We start from the raw sequence: 6,000 nt of genomic DNA, 5'->3' as shown, positions 1-6,000 counted from the left end.
CTATTTTCTCATAGGTTTTTTTCAGGCTTGTCTGAAAGAAAATATGCTATACATTTGAGCCAAACCACAGTAAAATGATTCTGCCTAACTCTGAGAGACGCAATCATTTCTTTTCATATTTTATAATAACTTATGACATGTCAATTTAAACAAAATACACAATATTTGCTGACTGCAGTAAAAGGTTGATATTAAAATAATGTGTTGCTGTTAAGAGCAGATAATTGGGCATACTGAAGTGTTGGTACTATCTATCTGCTATAGCAAATGCAATACAAAAGCCTAATGTTTTCTTAACAATGGGTGCACATACAAATAATATTTGGTATCTAGAATTTTACGCTTTCTCAGTGTGACTGTTTAGGAGAAATCTCTACTTTTTGTACATTCGTTCTACAATAAATTTTAAAATATAGGTATCAGTCCTAAACAGTTTAGTGGCAGCAAATATTGTAAAATATTAGTAAGATCTTTTTTCTGGGCAATGGTGTCTGTGTCTGTGTCTGTGTCTGTGTATGTATGTGCATGTATTTTAAAAAGAAATCTTACTCTCTTGAGTTTAATTCTTTCTGAATTTACCTTGGGTGAGCCACCATGTGTTCTTCTACTTGTTATATTTTTTTAAAAAAAATCTATAAAACCTCCAAATCCTAGATCACCAGTGTTCTAGTGCAAACAAAAATGCCTCCTGCTGTTAAAGCAAACCTTTTACATGATTCTCAGATTTTTAGGCAAGCTACCTTGCACTCCTTTTTTTCTGTAAAATTCTGCTCTTTCTTTCACTTGTTCCATATGGACATGTATCCTATTGTGCTTAGTATAACCCAAGTATCTCTATATTTCAGGCTTCTTGCCTCCTTGCTTTTTTCCCAAGTACTGGATGGGAGGTAATCATCTGTATTTGCTACTTCATGCCATTTTTCTCACCTCCTTCCCTCAAATTGTGCTTACCTTGTCCAGCTTAACACTTGACCCTGAAACTCTAGATCCCAGGAGGAGCTTTTTTCAGGTCTTAGTAGAGCTCTGCTAAAATTTCTTGTGCCCGGATTCTTTCCAGGTTTCTCCCTTGATTACCAGTCCCGCTCCTGACATATCACTCTAAATCATTCTCTACAGCAATCAATCAGGTTCTTCTCAGCGTAGTTCCATACTCTGCTGCTCCTAATAGCAAATGAGGGCTGTTCAAGGGAGAGGAAATGTGGTGGCAACAGCACACCCACTTTCCTCATTGCCCCACTCAGTGCCACTCAGGCCACCTTTGCACAGAGCCAGAGGACAGGGTGGCTGTGCAAAGGCTCCTATCATTCTGCCATCTGACCAATGACACACAGCAGAAAACATCCCAGTCTGAGCTGGACATCTTCTCATGTCCCTTCTCCTCATTCCCACCCATGCAAAGTTGTATTTGCCTCTGCTAATTGTTAACAGTTTATGAAGAATGGAACTTCTAAGGCCATTGTAGCAGAGTACCATCAGCAAGAAGCAGGTTTCGGATGCTCAGTCAAACAAAACTCCAGGCATTCAGGTGTTCCCTTTAGCTCAGATTATAGGCTCATTCTTCTAACAGTGTATTTGGTTCTGTCATATTTTTATGTATAATGCAAAGTTGAAAGTGATATACTACATCCTTTTCAATGCATTTTTACTGCAGTGAATCTGTGACTTATTGCTGTCTTATATGTAAAGCTGCAAGAAGTAGACTGTTTGGCAATGCATTCCTACATGTAGTTTTTGTTATATTAATGATACGAGTTGTATGATTCTTAAAGCAGGAGTAGGGAAAGAAGTTTTTGTTGACATGAGAGAATGCTATTTCAGTTTGGGGTACATGTGCATAAGAATAGACTCAGAAATATAAATAATTTCCTATTTATGTTGATCAAACTTCTGGAGGAAAACAAAACAAAATAAAACCAAACAAAAAACAAAATCTTGAAGCAGGCTGAGTTTGCCCTTTTAAAAATGAAATATGAATATCCACTCCAAATTATTTCATATTTTATGTGTGTGAACAAAATGTGTATTTGGCTTCTCTTTTCAAAGTAAAGATAAACTTCATGAGAGTTCGGGTTGTTTTGCCTTTTGTCTAGAAGTCTTCTAAATTTTAATGTTTTGTGTTGTACCTATGGTCTGTCATGGAAATTTACCTTATTTTTTGAGGTCTCTACAGTAATTTGCTGTTGAAAATGTCTGCTCATCTGTTGCCACGTTAACATGTTAACTGTTCATTAAAGCTATGGAACCTTGTATCTATGGCCGGTGAGCTGTGGCATAGGTCACTGTCAGCAAGCTTGCCACTGAAAAAGGCGAGAGGAAATCTTGTTGCAAATCTGCCTGCAATATCTTCTTAAGTTTACCACTTCTCTTTTTCTTGTGACTGCTTTCTGCCACATTGAAGTAGGATCCTGAAAACTTTTGAAGGGATTTTGAGGTCCTATAAACTTTAGACTGAAGTCATGGATATGCCTGCAAAGTTTTTGCAATCCATGCATAAATTCTGCAGTCATATAACTCGAAATAAAATTACACACAACCAAATTTAAACTGTATCAGTTTAATTTTTTCCTTCCTCTCCAAATAAGGTGCACAACTATAGACAAGTAAAATTCAATTCCCAGTCAAAAATTTTGCCAATTTTTGTGGGAACTGGAAACTCAGGAGGGTCCATAACTGAAATACAAGTTTAGTGTAAGGTTTTCCAGAAGGAGACAACAAATCTGAGAAGATAAAAATAGTTTTAAATACAATAAATTGTATTTTATTTACAAATTACACTGCCTTGTCCAGAGAGGGGGAAATTACTTGTGTTGTAGTTCAGTTTTACCCTGGGATAGTGTGCTCAGAGGTACCTTTTAAAGGTAGATGGTTATCATCACAAGTCTTATTTGAGGGATTAATTTTTAACATTACCCATAATTTCTTTAAATAGTTTTCACTGTCTTACCTAAGTACTGTGGCCAAAATCTTGATTCCTGTAAGTATTAATAGAGAAAAATTTTGCCACAAAATGGAATTGAAGGCTATGTAAGTGAGGATAAACAGAAACTAGAGAGTTCTTCATACTAAAAGTGTGTATCTTGAAAACCTTGTCCTGCTTCTTTCCCCCCCTTCCCCTCTGTCATCAAAGATATGAAAGGCTGAAGCCCACTTATCTCAAGCACTGCCTTTCACAATTTCCCAGTGTGATTGCTACACTCATTTCGGATACTTGGCTGATAGGTCCCTGGCTTTCATCTTGTGACAATGGAAAGGAGGGCATTCTCAGCGACAGGCCAAAAATATGAAACAAACTTCCTACAAAGCTGATCCCAAACAAGTGGAGCTTCTTTCATATGACTTTCAAGCTCAGTACAAGGCATATCTGTATTAACTGGCATTCCCCAATAGCTATGTAGTAATGACACTGAACACAGGAGGAATCAACCTCCAGAACATTATGGTAAAGAAATAGCTTCAAAGCGGAGAAAGAAAAGCGGTACCTTCTAGAAGTAATTTTGATGTATCTTTAATCATTTCTATGTGCTCAAATACTCCAATGATTAGTGCCATAGATATACTTATAAATAAATCACAGAATGTTGGAAAACATCTCTGAAACATAAACCGAAGTAGTCATCACATGCAATGCACATGAGAAATATTTAATTAGCTGTGCAAGTGAGCTGACATGCAAGTACAGTATGTTAATTTGCAGAATTTGCTTTGAGGAAGAAAAGCTGTTCCTTAACTGTACAAAAATGAAAGCAGTTTATACAAAATTAAGTTCTGAAATCAATGGCAAAACTTCTTTAACATCTTTAAGTAGCACTTGGTAAAGACATTGCAGTTAAGAGATGATCAGTATTTCCATTACAAATTCAAATGTTGAAGTGTGATGTTATTACCATTATAATATTATTCCAGTAATTTCAGGACTGGTGGAAACACAAAAAAAAAAAAGGAGGTTAGCACATCAAATATGTGACAAGAATGAATAAAACGACAACAGCAAAAAAAATTACAAATAGCAACTAGAAGAAAAAAGTGTTACCATTAAAATAAAGTTGTCGAGAATTGGAAATATTATCTCATGTTCTGTAATAGTGTAATAAAATATTAAGTTCTGTATTGCCAAATGCCATACTGTCATTTAAAATAATGAGGAGGGGAAAGAACTATGATCACTAGGTAAGATTTCAAGAGATCTTCAACTCTTGCAAGTGGAATAGAACGGTTTTGTTCTATGCTGGAGATGAAAATCTACCCCACTTGGAAACAATCAAAGAGATTATTATTAACAAGGTGTTTGGAAAGTTAAGAACAGAATATCTTTTCAAGAACTTTACCAAGAAATAGAAGGTTAGAAATAGCATGATAGTTAGCAATGGAATTTGAACCACATAAAAGCTTCTTAAGGGAGGGTGCTGAGAAAGTAGCCACTTTAAAAGCTCCAGGAAATGTGCCACTGAAAAAGTGATCATTAATAATAGCTGTTATGTGGCGGGAGAATCAGAAGGAAAATCATCAAACGTAAGGTAGAGTGAAAGTGCTCGTGTTTTTATGTAAGGTGATATTAATTGAATCGTGTAGGCAGAGCAGGGAGCAACTAGACTTGGTAATAGGAGAAGGATAATTAACAGTTATAGAAAAGGAAGGAAAAAACACGGGTTAAGCAGTACATCAGACGTGCATTGTAATCTTTTTTGTAATTGGAAAAGTTCCGTTTATTATTCATTAAACAACAGATTCAAATTGATTTAAAAACAGTGAATATGTGAAGGAAGAAAACGTTTGCAAGGTACTTTCTAGGTGATAGATTTATAGGTCAGAGTATCAACATTAAAAAGGATTTCTCAATTTCAGAATGGAAAATAAGTTACATAGTACAGTAGTTTTTATGTCACTATGATCAAAAACTTACACTGATATTTAGGAGGTTAGCAGGGAAAATAGCTATATATTGCTTAAGGGGGATGAAAATCATCATAAGTATAAAACCAAAATCATCTAAATTTTAGGATTATTATGCAATGAAATGGCAGCACATATTTGCAATTATACTTACAGTTTCTCCTGATTTTGAGCCCCCAATGTTGAGGTGAATTGGGGGTTGATGAAAAGCTTTTCTAAAAATAGGATGTAAATCAGATAAGGTATTCTTTGAATTATGACAACTTAAAAATAAATTCATAATCTTCTATATTTCACTCCCATCTGATTTTTTTTTAACTGGTACTTGTCCACTGGTAGATATCTGTGAATTCAATTTCAACTTAAGGAAGAAATATTAATGATATACTTAGGAGATTAATAGAAATGTATTTTTCTAAAAATAGGATGTAAATCAGATAAGGTATTCTTTGAATTATGACAACTTAAAAATAAATTCATAATCTTCTATATTTCACTCCCATCTGATTTTTTTTTAACTGGTACTTGTCCACTGGTAGATATCTGTGAATTCAATTTCAACTTAAGGAAGAAATATTAATGATATACTTAGGAGATTAATAGAAATGTATAATTTTACTTCAGATATTTAAAACAAACACAGTCAACATTTACCAGAAAGTTATAAGCAAAAATTAAACTGTGTTTAGCTAAAAGCAGAGATAAAATAACTACTAAAAAGGCAAGGAAAATGTTAGGTTATGGCATTTAAGGAGAGGAGGGATACTTAGAAATGGAGAAACAAAGAATTCAGTTTTAAAGTCTAAGAAAATTATTGATATAAATTTTAAAATCTCTAGTCTAGGAAAAAATTACGTTAGTGAAAGAAATTAAAAAAGAAGCAAGATGATTAAAGGAATCCATTTTTGGAGGAGCATTTTAGGTTAGCTAGAAAAGAAAGGGCCAAAATGTTGAGTTTCCTCAAGAGTACAAATTGACTTTCAGAATGTACACGTAATAGGATGGGAAAGATAAAAACGGCTTAGAAATAAAGCGCTAAGCAGGAAGTGTGGCAACTGTGACAAGAAAGACTGCTTCATATTGAGGAATCTACATGAAAAGAAGTATGGT

Source organism: Aptenodytes forsteri, unplaced genomic scaffold (genome assembly GCF_000699145.1).
Source record: "Aptenodytes forsteri isolate BGI_AS27 unplaced genomic scaffold, ASM69914v1 Scaffold62, whole genome shotgun sequence".
In the NCBI taxonomy this organism is placed as follows: domain Eukaryota; kingdom Metazoa; phylum Chordata; class Aves; order Sphenisciformes; family Spheniscidae; genus Aptenodytes; species Aptenodytes forsteri.
Note: the sequence above shows the minus strand (reverse complement) of the source record.